Raw genomic sequence first — 25,037 nt, 5'->3', positions numbered from 1 at the left:
GAGACTCACGGCCTAGCGGGAATAACCGGTGACCCCCGCTAGGGCCAAATGTACAGTTAAAGAACTTACGTGGTGTCTCCCATGACTGAGGGCATCACCCTACTTAAGAGACTTCACTTTACTTAAGATACTTCACCTTACTTAAGAGACTTCACCGTACTAAAGAGACTGCACCTTACTTAAGAGACTTCACCTTACTTTGAGAGGCTTCACCTTACTTTGAGAGACTGCGTCTTATTTTGAGAGATTTTGCCTTTTGCTGATATATTGAATTACTGTTCATTACCCTTGTTACTAATCCCTTGTTCAGAATACCTGTTGCATAAAATTGTTTATTTTCATCTCAGACTGTTCTCGCCTTGTGTCTCTGTGCGTTGCATTCCCGCACCTGCATTACATGATTGTATATGGGGGATAAAGGAAAGTTGTGTGTCAAATATGACTCCAAGACATCGAGCTTGCTGCTTGGGGGTTATGGTGGCGCAACCCAAGAAAATTGAAAACTCAGGTATAGGTAGGTTAGTAGAGAGAGAAAAAACAAGGAGTTCAGTTTTGGAGAGATTCAGTTTCAGATAGAGGGAAGACATGATGTTAGAGACAGCAGACAGACAATCACTGGTATTTTGTATTAGAGTGGGGGTGATGTCAGGTGAAGAGGTGTATAGTTGGGTGTCATCAGCATTGAGATGGTACTGGAAATCAAATCTGCTGATGGTTTGTCCAATAGGAGCAGTATACAAGGAGAAGAAAAGGGACCTAGGACTGATCCTTGTGGAACCCCGATAGTAAGTGGAAGATTAGAGGAAGAAGAGCCGGCAAAGGATACCGTGAAGGAGCGGTCAGAGGTAGGAGAAGAACCAGGAGGGAGCGGTGTCCTTGAGGCCTATACAGCGGAGCATAGTGAGGAGGAGCTGATGAACTACAGTGTCAAAAGCGGCAGAGAGATCCAGGAGAAACAACAGGGAGTAGTGACCATTAGATTTAGCTGTTAGTAGATCATTAGAGACTTTAGTGAGGGCAGTTTCAGTAGAGTGTGAGGAGCGGAAACCGGATTGTAAAGGGTCGAGAAGAGAGTTATCTGAGAGATAGCGGATTAGGCGGGAATGGACCAGGCGTTCCTGGAGTTTAGAGATGAAGGGAAGATTAGAAACCGGTCTGTAGTTAGCAGTGCAGTTCTGGTCCAGGGATGGCTTTTTCAGTAAAAGGGTTATGATGGCATGTTTAAGTGAGGAGGGAAAGATACCTGAAGAAAGAGAGAGGTCAAATATTTTAGTTAGGTGGGTAGTGATGTCAAGGTAAAATATATATATTATAGAAAATAAATTAGTTTATTTTAATAGATTACCTAATCAGTGTGAATTAATATAGAGATGATGGAATAATCTATGTGTATGTATGTATGCAAATGTGTATATGCACATTGATTATGTTAAGAGTTAATGATATATAACAGTTTCTGTTCTCAGGCTATGTGCCCACGATGCAGAAATGCACCGGATTTTTCCTGAGCGTTTCTGCATCTCCCTGGCAGAAAAAATGTATGCGGATTGTACATGCGGATTTTACATGTGGATTGTACATGCGGATTTTACATGTGGATTGTACATGCGGATTTTACATGCGTTTTTCCTGCCAGGGACAAGCGGATGTGAAGCTTTCTTCACATGCATTTCTGCATGCGCGCTGAAAAGCGCTTTCCAATCGATTTTAACATCACTTGGAAAGTGCTTGACAACTTGGTCACACTATATAAATCCATGCAAACGGCATGGATTTATATAGTGTGTCCGAAAGAATGTTAAAAAATAAAAAATAAATGTCATACTTACCTTCTGATGGCCCCCGGTGTCTTTATCCGATGCGTCGCACCTTGCCGGCAGCTCGCGGTACACTGAAGGACCTGCCGTCACATGACTAAATGACGTCAGCGCAGGTCCTTGAGTCCACTGCGATCTGCCGGCAAGCCAAGACAAGCACACCGGGGGCCATCAGAAGGTAAGTATAATATTTATTTTTTATTTTATTCTTTTTTTACAGGTACTATGGTACCTGGGTCCGGAGGAGAGTCTCCTCTCCTCCAGACCCGGGTACCATCCGCACATTGAAACGCATGGAATGCGCATGTACAGATCCAGTGATGCGGATTCCATGCGTTCCAATGCAAGTCAATGGTGGCGAAAACGCAGCGCTTCCGCAAAATAATTGGTCATGCTGCGTTTTTTTCCGCAATGATAAGACGCAGCAGAAATTTCCGCAGCATGTGCACAGCACATGCGGATTATCTTTTGGGAGCATGGAAGGACTTCTACCAAGCGTTTTTTAAGCGTTTCTGCAGCGGAATTGCCGCTGCGGAAACGCTTAAAAAACGCATCGTGGGCACACAGCCTTATTGTAGACATGAACAACTAAATGATTTCCTGGGAATGACATATGTATGTGCATGGCTGATAACAGAGAGATTCATGTCGAGTTGACAAAGATGGCGCTGAGAGACGACTTCACCCCTCCCATCAGAATTCCTAAGGTGTTACTGAGGCCAGGAGATACATGGATGAGCAAATTGCAGTGTGCCAAGTTATCAGAAGGAGCAATGAATTTTACTAATCCCACCTAGAAGTAGAATACTATATAACCCCATGTCTACATAATAAAGTATGTCATTTTGCGTGGTTTAGTCTCTGAGTGAAGTTTTTCAACCATATTAGCAAATTTGGTTGATTTGCATTCACTCGGACATCTTTAATTAGGAGGAGAGCAGTTACCTAGTGTATCTTAAATTGGTGAAACCTCCACAGTGACAGCTGGGGAAAGGAACTGAATGAGCTGTGAGGGAATAGGGTCACTGTTGCAGGTTGTAGGGCGGGAAGAAGTGAGGAGTCTGGTCACTTCTTCTTCTGTGACCAGCTCGAAGATGGAAAGTGAACTTGAGGTGCGGGAGGGAAGGGAATCCAGAATCTGAGGGGATTGTGTAAAAATGTCTTGACAGATATGATTGATTTTTTGTAGGAAATAAGTGGCCAGATCGTCAGCGCTTAGGTTGGTGACGGGGTCTGTATTTTGGAGCTCAGGAGGGAGTGGAAGGTTTCAAAGAGTCGTTTAGGATTGTTGGCTAGAGATGTGATGAGAGTGGTAAAGTAGACTTGTTTAGCCAGATGGAGAGCAGAATTATAAGTTTTGAGCATGAACTTATAGTGGATGAAGAGAAACCAAAAACAAGAAAAATACCCAAATAATTGAAAGTAAATGTATAGTGGATGAAGTTTTCTGTCAAAAGAGATTTTCTCCACAGATGCTCCACTCACAAAATAAGAATACTTTGTATGTACAATAAGGCAGGTACAAAACTCATCATAGCTCAACATTTCCCGCTCATAATAGAATAACGGAATAGATTCAGGGATAGGCATTTTTTCATAATGGTATATGAAAAGTGCTTGGAGAAAACCGCCTCAAGGAGAAGTCTCTCATCCAGCTCCATTTCGCAGAGATCTCTTATTGGCATCCATTCATGATAAAGCATCTGGAAGGGAGTCAAACATATGAACTCCGCCCTGAGCCGAGCAGGGTAGATTATAGAATAGGAAATTTGCTTTTCACAGAGCCTCCTTTTTCTATCCCAGAACTTGACCCTCTTCTTCTGAACTTCTGTTGAAAAGTCAGGATAAATAGATATTTTCCTTCCATCAAGGGTAAGTGAAGAGTGGTCCCTGGCCTTTCGTAGGATAAGGTCTCTCTCTTTAAAATTTTGTAATTTGATGAGTACAGGTCTTGGTGGAGCACCCGGTGGCAAAGGACGTGTAGGAACTCTGTGAGCTCTTTCAATTGCAAAAAATTGAGAGAGAGTGTCTTTGCCGAACATTGTAGTCAGCCAGGATTAAAAAAAAATCAACTGAATTATGACCCTCCGCTTTTTCATGAACCCCGACTAAACGTATGTTATTTCGCCGATGCCTATTCTCTAGGTCATCAACCTTCTTGAGAAGGGCATTGATATTCTGAAGACCTCCCCTGACATATTTATGTATAGTAGGCATTTGGTCCGCAACAGAACTCACTCTTTCCTCCAACTCATTGACTCGGCTGTTTATTTTCTTCATGTTTTCTCTGATGAGATTAATGTCCTCTCTAAGCCCTCCCATGTGTTTGTTGAGAATTTCTAATGAGAAGCTACAGGATTTTCCAGCAGAGAAAACATCTTGTCGTGTAGGCTCTTGCCCAGAATCATTGACTTCTCCATAGGTGTTGTTAGTGCTCTGCATTTCCTGCACTTCTCTGTTTAACTGTTGCTGTGAGAGTGGTGCCACATTGCCTCCCCTGCACAGTCTCTGTATCTCTCTTCCTCTGTGAGCATACCTGATAAGGTTGTAAATCATCTGAAGGGTCAGAATCTAAGGTCAGTCTGGCAAATCTCCCCAGCTTTGCTGCAGCAGCCTCAGCATCTCTCACTCTGGCTGGTGTGGGGGAGGAGGCGCCATGTTGGAAGGCCCACTATCTGGACTCTGCTCCTTCTGATGCTTGCTTCTGGTCATGTCTGAGTGCACTTCAAGCTTCTCTGTGTACTTTCCTCCAGCCTTTGGTGTGAAGGAATCAATATTTCACTGCTAATAGGTGGAAATGAAAGGATGCAGAGCAGGAGCAAAGCACAGAGCTTCCATGTGAAGAGGCTGTCAGCAAAAGGTCCTTTTTAAAGGGGAATCTGTAACACTCCCATCATCTGCTCCTGAGCTCACATCAAAGACAGTCTGTGTAATATGTATTTTATATGAGCACTGCACTTGGCTTTTTCTGGCAAAGAAGATGACACACCCGATCTGCCGCTCCATTTTACAATAGGAATAAAAGTGCCCTGTCAGGGATAAAAATTCCCCATTCTTCCAATCAGTACAGTCCCAAATGGTCAGACCAATCAATCACTGACCAATAAGATATCACCTCTCCTGTGGATCCTATGAAGTTATCACCTCTCCTGTGGATCCTATGGTCATAACTTGTTTTCACCAACAAAGTCCTTTACTGCAAATTACCGTAATTGTACATCCCAGTTATGGTATCGCACAGTAAGTGGTGCAGGAGCCTCCTGTATTTTACAGCCGACGCTCCACTATAATCGGGATAATGGCTAACAGGTTTTCATATACAGCTGTAGTGTGGGCCCCTAGAATCAATTCCTATTGGGGCCCCAGACACCCCAGTTTGATACTGGTTGGGGGTGGGGAGGTAATTTTGCACCCTGTCGTAAAGAAAAATTGTAAAATCCAAAAAGACATCTCTGGAGAGGGGACATATCACCCTCACATTGAACATGTAGGATTAAAACTAGAAAAGTGAGAAAGAGCTGACACTTCAACCTCTATTGATGTAGGGCCTCCTGCCGTGGTCAGGTAAATTCAACAAAGAATCTGATGAGAACCAGCCAACAAGTCTAGAATTTGCATACTCAGAGGCGGATAAGTACATTTCCGAAGCAAGGGCTTCCTCTTTTCAAAGGACTTGTCTCAGACACTCTGAAGACTGTGGTCAGTGATGAATATTGGGGTTTGCATCGATCCAATATTCATGGGAGATGTATTTTCGACATCGTAGCAAAGGGACGATCATAACGCATTCACTCACATCATTGTAAGGCCAGCCGAACACCCCCAACTTAATATCGATAGATGGATAATGCTATCCATGCCATGTTTCATCTCTATAGAAAGGTAAAATCATGATAGAAAACATGACCATTATATTTCCCGCCCGAGACCTCCATGGGCGAAGATATCCTGAAAGTTGGGGATCTCATAAACTTCTAAAAGATCTAGCACACCTATGACAAGTCCTCATATGAGCTCACCAATAGAAGGTATGTGGGTGTAACCGTGATCTTATTAAATCAGAGCTTGGATTTTGGTCATTGGTCAGTCCTGGAAGGTACAGCTTGCTGTAGTTGTATCTGTTTTCCTAAGGAATTCTTCTAAGGAGTGCTTCCTTGCGTTAAGCTCTGAGCTATTTCTCTGACACAGGTTTAGCACTTTTCTTTTACTATCTTTTTGATTTTATGTTAATGTATATATCATATTGTTTGTATCATCTTTGTGTATTTTTTATACACACTGCCTACTTTTCAAGATTAGATCACTTGTTTTTATTCTGTTATTCCCACACCCTATCATTTCTTTACTTAGAAAATTGGGCGTGAGGAACGATCAACACGCCCATATGATGGCGCGGTCGAGCATGTAAATTGTAACTCCCTACATGTATTTCTATAGCAGGACGAAGAACGTTTGGCATTCGAAACGTGTAGGTTTCACAGAGGTCTCCACCTTTATTTATTTTATTTTTGCAATGTGTATATCTTTTTAATGGATTAACAATAAAATCATAATTTTACCTGCAATTGAATCTGGAAGCTGGCGCATCACAATGTCGGTGGATATGCACCTTCTCTTTTTGGTTGAGGAGAAGGTGACTCCTACAGGGTGAGATAGAAAAATGCAATGGGCCTAAGAACTATCAGGCAGGTAATTGCTTATTACGTGCTTGTTCTACCCTGTGGTGGCTAAGATTGCTCCTGGACCGCTCCTAACAGCGATTCTGCTGCTTCACATCAACAGAACAGCTCTTCCTCTTCCCGACTGCTCTGTCAAAGAGGCGTGACTGCCAACTTTATGCTGATTGACAGACGGCTCCCTGCAGTTAGGCAGCAGGGAGCCAGCTGTCAATCAGCATGACACCGGCAGTCACACCCCATCAACAGATCAGAGCGGGAGCTGAAAAATCACTGTCAGGAGCGCTCCGTGACCACTCTGAACCAGCAAATATCGGCGCCTGGCACAACAGGCACATAGTTAGCAAATACTTGCCTGTTAGTTCTTAGGTCCATGGTAAAAAAAAAAAAAAATCCCGGACAACCCCTTTTAATATTAAGGAGCAGGAATTCTCCGCATGATGCTATAATCAAGAAAACATGAAAATCTGTTACACCATGATTACCAAAACCTCGACTCATTCCACTGCCTACTTGTATTACCACATACCCGGCTCTGCTTGGCCCCTGTTACCAGGCCATTGGCTTGTCTGACTGCAAGTGCACACTTCTGAACCGGGAGTCCCTGTGGATTTTCACATCCCCTCAATTTGACATAATGAATTTCAGTGACACAGAGGATTGTTCGGCTAGACTGAACAAACTAGCATCTATTTTTGATAATAAACCGTCAGTGGTGACAACAGAACCGGATGAATTTAAAGATCTCATGTTCCAGATGGAAAACAAAATGACCAGAGATCTTAAAGTTTGGTGGGATCTCACAACCTTGGACACATATATAAAAAAGGAAATGATCCCTAGAGGTCTGCGTTTAAAAAAAAGTCACCACCACTATATACAATGACGGTTTTCAAGAAGATCAGAATGCGATTCTTAGTCAATGTTCACTGAATCTTATGCACCTCATAATCAAACATGAGGAACTGGAACTGACTTAAATTAAATTGGATATTAAAAATATACAATCGTCTTTGGGGAAATATGTGCAACTAAAAGAATTTAATATTTGTAATGCCAAACTGAAATCTAATTTGGCCAAGTTGGAGAACACCATTATGGATATAAAAAGATCCAAGTTCAAAAGGGACGGTGAGGACTATGCGCAGAACAAGATTTATAGTTGGAATAAACAATTACCATCCATCTTAAAAAAACGCTCCCACAAACATTTTCAGAGATCAGGAAGAGGGAGTTTTAAGGAGCATGATGATGTTACAGATAATTCTTTTGCTGCCACCTCTGATGATTACTCAGATTCATCTATGAGTTCAATGGGAGAAATGCAACAATTGTATTTTATCAAAAATAAATTATCTAGTGCTGGTGGAGCAATTACAAAAAACGGAGGAAGAGGGTGTGGCGCCCCTGAGGGTTCGGTCACCACAGGGGGGTACTGTATCTTGTGAAAGAGGTGTGGTATCTCCTCTCCCAGGTTAGGATGGAGCACCTGTCAGGACCCCACCTCATCACTCAACACTACACACTCCTGTCCTATGGGGGGCTAGTATGCACTAGGGTGCTGCCCCAGCAGGATAATGGAGATGGGGGAACCAAAGATAGGGGGAACCATGTAGTGGGTGAGGGTGGAGGACGCACTTTTAGGTTACACTTGTAGATACATATTTAATAGCCAGCCATCTTAAGTTCAAGGTTGTTTGATTGTGGTCTTCACAGCTGGCAGTGGCCTTGGGTAGGAGCCTGCAGCGTGCTGGAGATGCACGGTCCTCGTGCTCTGGCCCTGAGACGAGGAGCAGGATAGAGTTAACGGAGGTCTCTACCCGGTTAAGGTCCCTGCTTAAGAAGGCCTGGAGGGTAGCAGAGGAGGAGAGCTCCGCAGGCAAAAGGATCCCAGGGAATACGGACGGATCGGCATATGCCACCTGTACTCTCCATTCTGGCCTAGTCAAAGGGACTCCTGCTGCAAGAGGGGTACCGACCCCCGATATCTGACTTTGTTACTTCACGTCTCAGTCGGAAAAGCCTGAAGGCTAAGTGGTTCCCACCGGGTAACAGACGGAGCGGAGTCGCCACCTGTGCCCTTGGTCTGTGTATAGCCAGAGGGAGACCCAGCCTTGCAACACGCACCGCACATGGACAGGAGAGGCCCAAGGGGGAGATTTCTAGGAACACACTGGTGCTGGGGGTCCTGATAGACACACCTGAACTACCGGGGTGTGCCGAACCCCCTTCTCTGGTGGCCGCAGCACGCCATGAGGAGCAAGGAGAAGCCTTGCAGATGACCTCTAACAACGTGAGTAAAGTTTGGAAGACTACATCCATTGCCTCCGGTCTATTATTGCAGCGGAACACCACACCGCACAACTGCACCTACTACAACTCCCCTCATCCTCCTGTTTCCTCTGCCCTGAGGCCCTGCTCCGCCTGTGGGGAGTAGTACTACAGTCGGCTGCCACAACATCCCGCCTCAGAGGACTGCAGCAGCGCTGGTGGCGCATCACCAGACACCACAGGTGGCGTAGTTGCTTATCCACTCATAATTGCCACTCATCAACTAGCCCCTATTTTTAATGTGTGCGCCCTGGGCACGGACCGGGCCGAGGCCGCTACTGCATCCCCATTCTACCAACTGGGCCCGCCGTCCGAGTACACCCCTTTCCCAGGGAGGGCTAGCCACTACTGAAACAGCTAGTGGCGGGTCAAACATCACTGGCGTAGTCGGCAGGATTGCGTGCCCGCAGCAACGGAAGAAGTGATTCCCATTGCCAGCGGGTACTGCGCGCCTTTACAACAGACTATCTTTAACACCCAAGATGGCGCCCTCCCAAGAAGAACGGACGCCATTGTGTGCAAAAAGGACAACCACCCAGCACCTCCCATCGTGGGTCTGGCTTCCCCCATGGCGCCAACAGCTAGGACCGGCCCTTGCATTAGAGACTGTCCGCGAGGTAGTGTCCGTCAAGACGGATGGGACGTCCCAAGGGCTGCCGGTCAGCCTGCCACCCTGGAGCCACCCCAAGAGAAGGAGGAGTAAGCAACAACACGGTGTGGCCACAACAATCCTAGAGACTCCACACCCAGCAGCGAGGATGGAAGCAGCGCAGGAGAGATGCTCCGATGCCGCCCCACCAACTGCTGCCTCGCTCGGAATACGGGGGATTCACCTGACCCCGGAGGACGCCGAGTTCCTCCGAGTGGAGTCACAGGACCTGACCCGGAGGGTTGTGGAGGCCCAGCATATGGTGTCCGCAGCATGGAGAGAGGAGGTGCTGCAGAAGATCCGGTCCCGCCTCCAAGGTGCTGCAAGCCAAGAAAGCGGAGCAGCAACCCAGGAGAAAGAAACCTCAGAGGCCGCGTGCAGCCCAGGACTGGGTAAGATACAAACCCCTGTCCCAGGTGAGAGACGCATGGAGGCCCTAGTCGATCTAATGCCCGCACCCCTGTCTCTGGGCGCCGTTGTTTGGGAGCAGATCTTCGCTCCGGAGCTGGAGGCTTACGTGTCATTTTCCGCCAGAGGCCTGCAATGCCTCCCGACTCCCGGCCTAGAAGAGCCTGTGCTTAGTGGGGACACCACCTGCCCCAACCCGGACTGGTCCGCGTCACCGAAGGACCTGCAGCAACCCCTGTTGTTGCGACAGCCAGCGCCACTGGTTACCTGCCTGGCGGCGGACGAGATGGTCTGGGACAACCAGGGGGGACCTAATGGGCTTCCCCCAGGAGACCCAGGCGGAAGCGCGGAGGCGTAAGGACTTCTGCCGCAAGGAGCTCCTCCAGCTGGACAAGGAGCGGCGGGAGAGGCAGGTACGCTGTGTGCGCCAGGAGGTGTGCGCTAAGGCCGCCAAGTCCAAGGCCTGCCAGGAGGAGGCAGCCCATCCAAGCCCCCGGGAGGAAGGGCTGATCGTCCGCTTCCACCAGGAGGCGGGGTGGGGCTTCATCAGGAGTCCCCAGTTTGCTCAGGACGTATTTGTGAACCGCAGAGACTTCGAGCCACAACTGAGGAGGGATGACCCTGGCCGGAACCTCTACCCGGGTGACTTGGTGTCGTACAAACGCCACCATGGGGAGCGTGGGTGGTACGCCCTGGATGTGCATAGAGTATTCCAGGGTGAGGCACCTGCCGGTAGGGGACCGGTCTGGCTCCGTGAGCAAGAACGAGCCTTTCCCTAGGTGGAGGTACCTGGACTAAGCGGCCCCGGAGGCTGTATCTTTGAGTTGACTTGTTGATTGTTTATGTTTATTACCATGTTTTTCTCCCCCGTTTAGAGAGACATTTGTCCCTGCGGACTGGCAGTAGACAGACTCTATTGTATATAGTTATGCATCTATTTAGGTGCTCCCTATTGGTTTTATACAAAACCCACTTCTACTTCTACCTCAGACCTCAGAAGCAAAACCTGTCTGGAGTGGCTCTCCTGGAGGTCCAACACAGGATCTCCATGCCCTGCAGCCACCCCAGGGCCTACGTTGAGGGTTTGGGACAGGTCCCTCTTGCTGCTGAACTGCCTCTTTTTCTATTTTCCTACCAAGCTGTCTACATGCATAATGTCTCTTTGATGTTTTTATACTTTTGTACTATTTATCTGCAACATTTAAGAATCAGAGCCTTCCATAATGAGAAGATTGTTGATTGTTGTGAAAAAGCATATAAAAAATCTGTACCATGTTTTGCTCTCTTTGCAGCCCGCGGACGTGCGGTGTTTCGCCAGGGGTAAATGTGGCGCCCCTGAAGGTTCGGTCGCCACAGGGGGGTACTGCATCTTGTGAAAGAGGTGTTGTATCTCCTCTCCCAGGTAAGGATGGAGTACCTGTCAGGACCCCACCTCATCACTCAAGACTACACACTCCTGTCCTATGGGGGGCTAGTATGCACTAGTGTGCTGCCCAAGCAGGATAATGGAGATGAGGGAACCAAAGATAGGGGGAACCATGTAGTGGTTGAGGGTGGAGGACGCACTTTTAGGTTACACTTGTAGATACAGTACATATCTTAAGTTCAAGATTGTTTGATTGTGGTCTTCACAGCTGGCAGTGGCCTTGTGTAGGAGCCTGCAGCGTGCTGGAGATGCACGGTTCTCGTGCTCTGGCCTTGAGACAAGGAGCGGGATAGAGTTAACGGAGGTCTCTACCCGGTCAAGGTCCCTGCTTAAGAAGGCTTGGAGGGGAGCTGAGGAGGAGAGCTCCGCAGGCAAAAGGATCCCAGGGAATACGGACGGAGTGGCATACGCCACCTGTACTCTCCATTCTGGCCTAGTCTGAGGGACTCCTGCTGCAAGAGGGGTACCGGCCCCCGATATCTGACTTTGTTACTTCACGTCTCAGTCGGAAAAGCCCGGAGGCTAAGTGGTTCCCACCGGGTAACGGACAGAGCGGAGTCGCCACCCGTGCCCTTGTTCTGTGTATAGCCAGGGAGACCCAGCCTTGCAACACGCACTGCACACGGACAGGAGAGGCCCAAGGGGGAGATTTCTAGGAACACACTGGTGCTGGGGGTCCTGATAGACACACCTGAACTACCGGGGTGTGCCGAACCCCCTTCTCTGGTGGCCGCAGCACGCCGTGAGGAGCAAGGAGAAGCCTTGCAGCTGACCTCTAACAACGTGAGTAAAGTTTGGAAGACTACATCCATTGCCTCCGGTCCATTATTGCAGCGGGACACCACACCGCACAACTGCACCTACTACGACTCCCCTCATCCACCTGTTTCCTCTGCCCTGAGGCCCTGCTCCGCCTGTGGGGAGTAGTACTACAGTCGGCTGCCACAACATCCCGCCTCAGAGGACTGCAGCAGCGCTGGTGGCGCATCACCAGACACCACAGGTGGTGTAGTCGTTTATCCACTCATAATTGCCACTCATCAACTAGCCCCTATTTTTAATGTGTGTGCCCTGGGCACGGACCGGGCCGAGGCCGCGACTGCATCCCCATTCTACCAACTGGGTCCGCCGTCCGAGTACACCCTTTCCCAGGGAGGGCTAGCCGCTACTGAAACAGCTAGTGGCGGGTCACACAAGGGCGGGACGTAAGCGCAAATGCAAACAAGAACCCGACACAGAGCAAAAAACGCCATTATTAGAGTCACCTGTTTGGAATCTCTCTAGCTACATCTTATCTGAGAGTCCAATTTCTCTCCTGGCTAAAGGCCTGAGCTTTTCACCTTCTAACGAATTCGACATTTTCAGAACAATTCTGGATGTTAACAAACTAGCACGTAACCTCACCATCCGATGTCATTTTATGGACATGAAAAATCCACAGAATACAGCTTCAGAAGAAGTTTCTCCTAGGACAAGCCAGGATTCCATGTTATTGTTCACAGAACAACAGTCTTTATTACAAATGAAACAATTCGAGACGGAATCTTTAATTCCAAATGTAAATTTAAATGACGACTTTCGGGCTGGTAATCCTTTCTTTTACCCACTTCAGTCCAGACCATTGGTTCTGGATCAGTTCCAGGACTTAATTGAAAAAGAACTAGTGGAATTAAAGAATGAATTATCTTCTACTAATCATTTGGACTCTAATCTGACATATAGAGAAAAAGACGCTCTGAAAAAATTACAGGATAATTCAGACATACTAGTCCGCTCAGCGGATAAAGGTGGCACTATAGTACTGAATGCAGGATTGTATAAAAAATTGAATTTGATGGATTTAGAAAATAGGGATGTTTATTTGGAGTTAGCTAGAGATCCTACTGTTGAGTTTAATGCTGCTATGTATAATCTATTAAACGAAGGTTTGCACTGAGGGGCCCTAAAAAAAAATTAATGGAATATTTATACGTAGATCACCCAATTGTTCCAGTTTACCATTCGCCTCCAAAAATACATAAAAATATTTTCCCACCACCTTTAACCCCTTTACTACCCAAGGTGGTTTGCACATTAATGACCAGGCCAATTTTTACAATTCTGACCACTGTCACTTTATGAGGTAATTACTCTGGAACGCTTCAACGGATCCCCCTGATTCTGAGATTGTTTTTTCATGACATATTGTAGTTCATGATTGTTGTAAAATTTCTCCGATAACACTTGCATTTATTTGTGAAAAAAACTGAAATTTGGCGAAAATTTTTGAAAATTTAGCAGTTTTCAAAATTTGAATTTTTATCCCCTTAAATCAGAGAGATATGTCACACAAAATAGTTAACCGGTTCAGGACCGCCCACTGTACATAAACGTCGGCGCTGCCCGGGCTCTGTGCAGCGCCGACGTTTAAAAACGGTGGGTGGTCCCGCAGCGCTCAGGACCCCTAATGTCCTGCTAGCGCTGCGGTACCGGTTCAGAGCGATAGCTCTGACATGTGGCATCATGGGGACCTGAATGGATCAGGTCCCCATGATGTTAACCTGTTCCTATCTTCTAGATGCCGCGATCCATAGCGATCGCGGCATTTAAAAGATAGTAACAGCTGGTGGTCGGCGATCGGGACCCCCCACATACCTCAGGAGCGGCGGGGATCCCGGTGCTGTGACCTCTGACATCATTGAGACCTGATTGGCTCAGGTCTCGATGATGTCAGCGTCACACCAGCCAATCAGAGAGATCACCAGGGAAGTTTGTTTTAGCAACAAACTTTCCCGGGCGATCTGCCTGATAAATACACTGTTTCTCCTCCGATCTCAGTGAGAGAGCAGAGGAGAAACAGTGTGACAAGAGCTGTGTCAGCCTTGCCACTGTGAAAGTAAAAAAAAAAAAATAAAATAAAAAAGAAAGTAAGAGTTAGGGTTAGTGAGTCTGTCAGATCAGTCAGTCCTGTCAGATCAGTCCTGTCAGATCTGTCAGTCAGTCAGTCCTGTCAGATCTATCAGTCAGTCAGTCCTGTCAGATCTATCAGTCGGTCAGTCCTGTCAGATCAGTCAGTCAGTCCTGTCAGATCTATCAGTCAGTAAGTCCTGTCAGATCAGTCAGTCCTGTCAGATCTGTCAGTCAGTCAGTCCTGTCAGATCTGTCAGTCAGTCAGTCCTGTCAGATCTGTCAGTCCTGTCAGATCTGTCAGTCAGTCAGTCCTGTCAGATCTGTCAGTCAGTCAGTCCTGTCAGATCTGTCAGTCCTGTCAGATCAGTCCAGTCAGTCAGTCCTGTCAGATCAGTCCAGTCAGTCAGTCCTGTCAGATCTGTCAGTCAGTCAGTCCTGTCAGTCAGTCAGTCCTGTCAGATCAGTCAGTCAGTCCTGTCAGGTCAGTCAGTCCTGTCAGATCAGTCCCGTCCGTTCAGTCCGGTCCGTTCAGTCCAGTCAAAAAATCTAAAAATAAAATGGCCCGTCAGACTTATACCGCAGAGGAGGTGTATGCCCTGCTGTGTTCTGACACTGATGACAGCGCAATCTCAGATGGAGATGTGGATTTTGAGGGCTTTAGTAGTGGCGACACTGAGAGCTCAGAAATGAGCAGTGATTCTGGTCCATCCTCAAGCCCAAGGACCAGTACAACAATAGGGGCAAATAGCGCTACTGGAGAAACGTCTCCAAATCAGGGAACACTGCCCAGTACAAGCGCTGTCCCTGCTACTAGTGAATTGGCGCACGCCAGTGTACAAGGGGCGTTGCCACATGATCTAGCATTTCCCAGATGGGAGGCTTCGGATTCGGCTGCTCCATTAAGCCCTGATTTCAACGCCATTCCTGGTATAAATGTGGAGGTGGAAGATTTTGGACCAATTAATTTTTTTAATTTGTTTTTTACAGACAGCTTGCTAGAGCATATTGTCGTGCAAACAAATTTATATGCATCCCAATTCATAAGCCAGAATCCCCGATCTTACTATGCTAGGGCAAATTTATGGACACCAACTAATGTCCCGGAAATAAAAAAATTTTTAGGACTTACATTTGCCATGGGGCTTGTTAAAAAACCGAGCATTCGATCCTACTGGTCCAACCACCCTGTTCAAGCCACCCCTATGTTTTCAGTCATTCTGCCTAGGACCCGTTATGAAATGCTCATGCGGTTTTGGCATTTTAACGACAATAGTCAATGCCTGCCCAGAAATGCCCCAGAACATGACAGGTTATATAAAATTAGACCCATCATTGAAAATTTGTCAGAAAAATTCTTAAGCCTCTACACCCCAACACAAAATATTTCTATAGACGAGTCCCTTGTAAAATTCAAAGGAAGACTGCACCTCAAGCAATTTATCCCATCTAAAAGGGCAAGGTTTGGAATAAAGATCTATAAAATGTGCGAAAGTTCAACCGGATACACATCCGCTTTCCGCATATATGAGGGGAAAGATAGCCAACTAAACCCACCAGGATGCCCTACTTATCTGGGGACATCTGGAAAAATTGTTTGGGAGCTGATAAGTCCATTTTTTCAAAAAGGCTACAATCTATATGTGGACAATTATTACACCAGCATACCCCTATTTAAAAGTCTGGTTGAACACAACATCGGGGCTTGTGGGACCATCCGTAAAAACCGTCAGGGGTTTCCACAACCATTGGTCAACCAAAAGTTCCAAAAGGGTCAGTCAGGGGCTGTACGCAACGGAGAGCTGCTTGCCCTGAAATATAGGGATAAGAGGGATATTTTTGTCCTCAGCTCGATCCACACAGATGCCACAAGGGCCACTGTAGAACTAGGATCCACCACTCCGAAGCAAAAACCTGTGTCAGTCATTGACTACAACAAACACATGGGGGGTGTGGACCTTGCAGACCAGGTTCTACAGCCATACCAGGTATCAAGAAAGTCCTATACCTGGTATAAAAAGTTGGTTATCTATTTGTTTCAGGTGGCCACATACAATTCTTTTGTGTTGTACAAAAAAGCAGGAAATTCAGATCCTTTTCTTGATTATCAAGAAAAGGTAATTGAAAATCTTGTCTTTCAAAGTGTTAGCCCCGCTCATCCATTAGAATCTGAGGATGTGAAAAGACTCACTGAGCGACATTTTATTGCACTTATTCCAGCAACGGAAACAAGAAGGAACCCCCAGAAAAGATGTCGTGTATGTACTAAGAGAGGAATGAGGCGTGATACCCGCTACTATTGCCCACAATGCCCATCATTGCCAGCCTTATGCGTCACTGACTGCTTTAAAATCTACCACACAGAACCACGTTTTTAAACTGTAAAAATGTATCCCAATTTGTCATTCAAACATTTGGTTCATTTAGTGAATGACATATTCGAGTAGAGCTCACTTAATTTCCAGGGGTGGGTGGGGGGGTTCTCCAGAATCTAAACCTTCCATTGCGTGCTTGTTTCTGGAAATCATCCATCGAGTTAAAATGGTCACTAAACCCATAGATGAATTCCCAGAGGGGTGTCATTTCCAAAATGGGGTCACTTCAGGGGGGATTCTTTAGCTCTGGTACTCTGAAAAGTGCCAGAACAGCATAATCCCCCCTGAAGTGACCCCATTATGGAAATGACACCTCTGTGGGAATTCATCTATGGGTTTAGTGACCATTTACCTACTTATTTTCCCACCACTAGATTAATTTATACAGAGGAGTAGATTGTAAAATTCGGTCACTTGTTGTGGGTTTCCTCTGTTTAGGCACCTCAGGGGCTCTCCAAATGCAACATGGCGTCCGCTATCCATTCCAGTCAAATTTCCATTCCAAAAGTCAAATGGCGCTCCTTACCTTCCGAGCCATGCCGTGTGCCCAAACAGTGGCTTTGCACCACATATGGGGTATCAGCGTGCTCAGGAGAAATTGCACAACACATTTTGGGGTCCATTTTTTCTGGCTGCCCTTGTGAAAATTAAAAATTTGAGGCTAAAGTAGCAGTTTTGTGATAAAAATGTGTTTTTTTATTTTCACCCTTCAACATTATAAAATTGTGTGAAGCCCCTGGGGGTTCAAGGTGCTCACCACACATCTAGATAAGTTCCTTGAGGGGTCTAGTTTCCAAAATGGGGTGACTTGTTGGGGGTTTCCTCTGTTTAGGCACCTCAGGGGCTCTCCAAATGCAACATAGCGTCCGCTATCGATTCCAGTCAAATTTCCATTCCAAAAGTCAAATGGCGCTCCTTACCTTCCGAGCCATGCCGTGCGCCCAAACAGTGGCTTTGCACCACATATGGGGTATCAGCGTGCTCAGGAGAAATTGCACAACACATTTTGGGGTCCATTTTTTCTGGCTGCCCTTGTGAAAATTAAAAATTTGAGGCTAAAGTAGCAGTTTTGTGTTAAAAATGTGTTTTTTTATTTTCACCCTTCAACATTATAAAATTGTGTGAAGCCCCTGGGGGTTCAAGGTGCTCACCACACATCTAGATAAGTTCCTTGAGGGGTCTAGTTTCCAAAATGGGGTGACTTGTTGGGGGTTTCCTCTGTTTAGGCATCTCAGGGGCTCTCCAAATGCAACATGGCGTCCGCTATCGATTCCAGTCAAATTTCCATTCCAAAAGTCAAATGGCGCTCCTTACCTTCCGAGCCATGCCGTGCGCCCAAACAGTGGCTTTGCACCACATATGGGGTATCAGCGTGCTCAGGAGAAATTGCACAACACATTTTGGGGTCCATTTTTTCTGGCTGCCCTTGTGAAAATTAAAAATTTGAGGCTAAAGTAGCAGTTTTGTGATAAAAATGTGTTTTTTTATTTTCACCCTTCAACATTATAAAATTGTGTGAAGCCCCTGGGGGTTCAAGGTGCTCACCACACATCTAGATAAGTTCCTTGAGGGGTCTAGTTTCCAAAATGGGGTGACTTGTTGGGGGTTTCCTCTGTTTAGGCACCTCAGGGGCTCTCCAAATGCAACATGGCGTCCGCTATCGATTCCAGTCAAATTTCCATTCCAAAAGTCAAATGGCGCTCCTTACCTTCCGAGCCATGCCGTGCGCCCAAACAGTGGCTTTGCACCACATATGGGGTATCAGCGTGCTCAGGAGAAATTGCACAACACATTTTGGGGTCCATTTTTTCTGGCTGCCCTTGTGAAAATTAAAAATTTGAGGCTAAAGTAGCAGTTTTGTGATAAAAATGTGTTTTTTTATTTTCACCCTTCAACATTATAAAATTGTGTGAAGCCCCTGGGGGTTCAAGGTGCTCACCACACATCTAGATAAGTTCCTTGAGGGGTCTAGTTTCCAAAATGGGGTGATTTGTTGGGGGTTTTCTCTGTTTAGGCACCTCAGGGGCTCTCCAAATGCAACATGGCGTCTGCTATCGATTCCAGTCAAATTTCCATTCCAAAAGTCAAATGGCGCTCCTTACCTTCCGAGCCATGCCGTGCGCCCAAACAGTGGCTTTGCACCACATATGGGGTATCAGCGTGCTCAGGAGAAATTGCACAACACATTTTGGGGTCCATTTTTTCTGGCTGCCCTTGTGAAAATTAAAAATTTGAGGCTAAAGTAGCAGTTTTGTGATAAAAATGTGTTTTTTTATTTTCACCCTTCAACATTATAAAATTGTGTGAAGCCCCTGGGGGTTCAAGGTGCTCACTACACATCTAGATAAGTTCCTTGAGGGGTCTAGTTTCCAAAATGGGGTGACTTGTTGGGGGTTTCCTCTGTTTAGGCACCTCAGGGGCTCTCCAAATGCAACATGGCGTCCGCTATCCATTCCAGTCAAATTTCCATTCCAAAAGTCAAATGGCGCTCCTTACCTTCCGAGCCATGCCGTGCGCCCAAACAGTGGCTTTGCACCACATATGGGGTATCAGCGTGCTCAGGAGAAATTGCACAACACATTTTGGGGTCCATTTTTTCTGGCTGCCCTTGTGAAAATTAAAAATTTGAGGCTAAAGTAGCAGTTTTGTGAAAAAAAGTTAAATGTTCATTGTTTTCTTCCACATTCCAAAAATTCCTGTGAAGCACCTGAAGGGTTAATAAACTTCTTGAAGGTGGTTTTGAGCACCTTGAGGGGTGCAGTTTTTAGAATGGTATCACTTTTGGGTATTTTCTGTCATAAAGGCTCCTCAAAGTCACTTCAAATAAGATGTGGTCCCTAAAAAAATGTTTTTGTAAATTTTGTTGTAAAAATGAGAAATCGCTGGTCAACTTTTAACCCTTATAGCTTCCTAACAGAAAAAAATTTTGGTTCCAAAATTGTGCTGATGTGAAGTAGACATGTGGGAAATGTTATTCATTAACTATTTTGTGTGATATATCTCTCTGATTAAAGGGCATGAAAATTCAAAGTTTGAAAATTGCAAAATTTTCAAAATTTTCACCAAATTTCCGATTTTTTCACAAATAAACGCAAGTGATATCGAAGAAATTTTACCACTATCATGAAGTACAATATGTCACAAAAAAACAATCTCAGAATCAGGGGGATCCGTTGAAGCGTTCCAGAGTAATTACCTCATAAAGTGACAGTGGTCAGAATTGAAAAAATTGGCCCGGTCACGAAGGCAAAAACAGGCTCTGGCGCGAAGTGGTTAATAAATAACATTTACCACATGTCTAATTTACATCAGCACAATTTTGGAACCAAATTTTTTTTCTATTAGAGAGCTATAAGGGTTAAAAGTTGACCAGAGATTTCTCATTTTTCCAACAAAATTTACAAAACCATTTTTTTAGGGACTACATCACATTTGAAGTCACTTTGAGGGGTCTTTATGACAGAAAATACCCAAAAGTAACACCACTCTAAAATCTGCACCCCCAAGGTGCTCAAAACCACATTCAAAAAATGTATTAACCCTTCAAGTGCTTCACAGAAATTTTTGGAATGTGGAAGAAAATAATTAACACTTAACTTTTTTCACAAAAATGTTACTTTAGACCCAATTTTTTTATTTTCACAGGGTTAACAGGAAAAAATGGACCCCAAAATTTGTTGTTCAATTTCCCCTGACCACACAGATACCCCATATGTGGGGAAAAACCACTGTTTAGGCGTACGGCAGGGTTCGGAAGGGAAGGAGCGCCATTTGACTTTTTGAAAGTAAAATTTGCTTGAATAATTAGCGGACGCCATGTTGTGTTTGGGGAGCCCCTGATGTGCCTAAACAGTGGAAACCCCCCACAAGTGACACCATTTTGGAAACTAGACCCCTCAGAGAACCTTTACAGAAGTTTAAACATGGAGCCATGAAAATAAATAATCAAACTTTTTCCACAAAAATTATGTTTTAGCCCCAATTTTTTTATTTTCACAAGGGTAAGAGGAGAAAATGGACCCCAAAAACTTTTTGCAATTTCTTCTGAGTATGCCAATACCCTATATGTGGGGAAAATACAGTGTTTGGGTGCACGACAGAGTTCAGAAGGGAAGGAGCACTGTGTGACTTTTTGAACGCAAAATTGGCTGGAATTGAGGGTGGACGCCATGTCACGTTTGAAGAGCCCCTGATGTGCCTAAATAGTTGAAACCTCCCACAAGTAACCCCATTTTGGAAACTACACCACTCAAGGATTTTATCAAGGGGTATAATGAACATTTTGAACCCGGTACGACACATAATTTGATAACTTTAGGTCATCATATTGAATAAGTTGTCATTAGTCTTGAGCACAAGTGCTCGCTACTTGAGTTTGCATCGTGTACTCGGGTATGCACCATGTATCGCACGTACTCGAGTCACATGCTCGAGTCCTGCCCACATGTTTCACGGTTGTTAGACACCCAAAACAAACATGCATGGATTGCTGGTGCATGGCAGGCAATCCCCGCATGTTTTTTTTGACTGTGAAGCATATGGGGCAGAGACTCGAGCACCCGCGATACTCAATGCATACCCGAGCACCCGATGCAAACTCAAGTAGCGAGCACTTGTGCTCAACACTAGTCGCCATATCGTCATCTTTTTTTTTTTTGCTTTTGAAAAAAGTCCCAACCCTAGCACAACCCTAACCCTAGAGTTTATTTTTCACACCATTCCTTGTGCAGTATAAGTGATTAGACGACTTTATTCTTTGGGTCGGTGCGATTACAGCGATACCAGAATCCTGTCGGGTTTTTATGATTGACAGCTGTCTCACACTAAAAGACGCGATACCAAATATATGTACTTTTATTGTTTTGTTTGTTTTTTTTTCATTATAATATTTATTGATGGGTACATTATATTTTTATTTTTGGTGGATTATTTTTTTTTTACTTTTTTTTACCACTTTTTTTTACTTCTATACTCTGTCCCACTATGGGACTTTCACTTTTTATACTCTGATCGCCTGTATAACATAGGGATGGAGCACCATCCCTGTGCTATACAGGCTGTCAGCGCTGTAGATGCAGAAGATACTTTGGTCATGCACTGTGCATGATCAAAGTATCTTTCTGCTGTCTGGTGACCCGGATGTTGTCATGACGACATCTGGGTTACCATGACAACCACGGAACCCAGCCTCAGACAGCGTGCGACGGCGGGGAAGAGGTGAGTATGCAGTACTTACCTCCGCAATGCTGTGATCGACTTCGATTGCAGCATTGCGGGGGTTAATGTGCCGGGAGCCGTGCGTGACCGCTCCCAGCACATAGCAAAAATCAGCTCACACCCGGCGGCGATCGCGCCCGCACAGCCTGTGTGTGGCCGAAATCAACAGGGCGTACTAATACGTACCTGGCTCTTAAAGCCCAGGGCGCAGGTACAGTACGTATTAGTACGCCCTGGGCTGTAAAGGGGTTAAGACCCATAGTGGTGGGAATTGGTTCCCATGGTGAAAAATTAAGTGCCTGGATGGATTTTTACCTACAGCCTCTGGTTCAGGAAACTCCGAGTTACATTAGGGATTCAAAATTCATAGTGACCATTTTTGATAGATTTGAATGGCCAAAAAACTTTGGATGATTGTCCTGTGATGTGGTGGCATTATACCCCCTCAATTCCACACCATATTGCTTTAGCATGTTTAACCTACCACATTGACACATACAGTTCGTACACTATAGAAATAAAAGAATTTCTGGTCATAGCAGTACAGTTCCTCTTAGAGCGTAATTATTTTAACTTTGATAAAAGTTTTTTTTTTTACAGAAAAGAGGAGTCAGCATGGGCAGTAAATTTTCTCCTTCGCTAGTGAACATAGTGATGTGTAGGTGGCAGGAGCTTTTCATTTACCATAATGATAACACATATAGTGGATACATTGTGTGGTACGGTAGATTTATTGATGACCTCCTCCTGGTGTGGGGGGGCACACAGGAGGAGGTGGTACAATTTGTACAGTACATCAACTGCAATCATTTTAATCTTAAATTCACTTAGTTCTACCATTCATCCAAAATTACTTTTTTGGATCTCGAACTTGAGGCTACCAAGGAGAAAGAATTGGTCAAAATTAATCCCCACAGAAAATCTACAGCCTCAAATTCTATTCTATCAGCTAAATGTTGTCATCCGCCACATATTAAGAGAAATATCCCTTACGGTGAGCTAATACGAACAATACGAAATTGTTCAGATAACATCACTTTTCAGAAGGAATCAGAAAAAATTTGTAACAGACTATCCAATAGGTGCTATCCCGAGTGGTCTTTAAGAAAAGCGAGTAGAATTGTCTCCAATATAAATCGGAAAGATATACTCCGAAATAAACAGAAAAATAACATTAACACATTGGATACTAGGGTAACGTTTTCTACCACCTATAGTCCTCAGTATAATAAAATTACATCTAGAATTAAAAAGTATAACCCTATTATATATCAGAACAAGAAACTAAAAAACCTACTTTCTAATGCCATCCGCTTTGTAGCCAGGAAAGCGCCCGCTCTGGGAACCATCCTTTCTCCTAGCTTATACACCAGTGAGACTAATACTGTACAACCAAATTGGCTCAGCACAAAAGGTTTCTTCAGATGTGCAGCCAATCGGTGCAAAGCGTGTCTACATGCAGTTAAAACAGATAGTTTTATGTCCTTAAGTAATGATAGAGAATCTAAAATTCATGATTTCCTCAATTGTAATTCATCAGGGGTTATATACCTTATAAAATGCACCTTGTGTAAGATCCACTATGTGGGTTGTACCACAGGTGCGCTGAAAGTCCGTATCAGAAGACATCTTTCTGATGCGATTAATTTGGAAGCCATAAATACATCAGCAGTATCGAGGCATTTTGCGAGAGTTCATAAAGGTGACACCTCATTCTTTAAATATATGGAGATAGAGAAGGTATATAGATCCACACGAGGGGGGGATCATAAGTGCAAACTTCTGAACCGGGAGTCCCTGTGGATTTTCACATTGGATACCACAGGGGTTAAATTCAAGACAGGATCTGATACTGCAGTATTAAGAAATATAATTCTGCATTTATTTCCATGCATGTACACTGGGTACGGAAAGTATTCAGACCCCTTTACATTTTTCACTCTTTGTTTCATTGCAGCCATTTGGTAAATTCAAAAAAGTTCATTTTTTTCTCATTAAAGTCCACTCTGCACCCCATCTTGTCTGAAAAAAAACAGAAATGTAGAAATTTTTGCAAATTTAATAAAAAAGAAAAACTGAAATATCACACGGGCATAAGTATTCAGACCCTTTGCTCAGTATTGAGTAGAAGCACCCTTTTGGGCTAGTACAGCCATGAGTCTTCTTGGAAATGATGCAACAAGTTTTTCACACCTGCATTTTGGGATCCTCTGCCATTCTTCCTTGCAGATCCTCTCCAGTTCCGTCAGGATGAATGGTGAACGTTGGTGGACAGCCATTTTCAGGTCTCTCCAAAGATGCTCAATTGGGTTTAGGTCAGGGCTCTGGCTGGGCCAGTCAAGAATGGTCACATAGTTGTTCTGAAACCACTCCTTTGTTATTTTAGCTGCGTGCTTAGGGTCATTGTCTTGTTGGAAGGTGAACCTTTGGCCAAGTCTGAGGTGCAGAGCACTCTGGAAGAGGTTTTCATCCAGGATATCTCTGTACTTGGCCGCATTCATGTTTCCTTCAATTGCAACCAGTCGTCCTGTCCCTGCGGCTGAAAAACACACCCATAGCATGATACTGCTGTTATGATCTGCTACAAAAACTAAGGAAAGAGAGGAAATCTGTCCATACAATAGGACTAAGCTGATTCCCTACGATGCAGCGGGCAACCTGTTCCTTGTGAACAGACCCGCCTTCGTCCGCGGCTAGTCTGAACGCAGACCTATAGATTAAAGGGAGGGGTCCCTAAAAGAACTAAGGACTGGGACAAAATTGGACACCTCCTGGCAGAAGTAGTAGCAGAAGAAGACAAACAGACAAAAGTACTTAGTGGTCCAAGGACCAAACAAACTAGAGAGATACAGTAGGTACAAAGCACCTGGCTAGATTAAGAGTCAAAGTAACACTGAAGTCCAGCAAAGTCTGAAGGGCAGAGCTGGAATAAATAGGCAGAAGGTCACGTGACCACAAAATAGAAAAAACTAACAGGAGGGTTCAAACAACTGCCACCACCATGTTTCACTGTTGGGATTGTATTAGGCAGGTGATGAGCAGTGCCTGGTTTTCTCCACACATACCACTTAGAATTATCACCAAAAAGTTCTATCTTTGTCTCATCAGACCAGAGAATCTAATTTCTCATAGTCTGGGAGTCCTTCAAGTGTTTTTGAGCAAACTCTGTGCGGGCTTTCATATGTCTTGCACTGAGGAGAGCCTTCGGTCTGGCCACTCTGCCATAAAGGCCCAACTGGTGGAGGGCTGCAG

Source organism: Phyllobates terribilis, unplaced genomic scaffold (genome assembly GCF_046119375.1).
Source record: "Phyllobates terribilis strain yellow unplaced genomic scaffold, ASM4611937v1 Scaffold_116__1_contigs__length_5312468, whole genome shotgun sequence".
Taxonomy (NCBI): Eukaryota; Metazoa; Chordata; class Amphibia; order Anura; family Dendrobatidae; genus Phyllobates; species Phyllobates terribilis.
The sequence above is the reverse complement of the archived record's forward strand: the minus strand, read 5'-3'. Positions refer to the sequence as shown.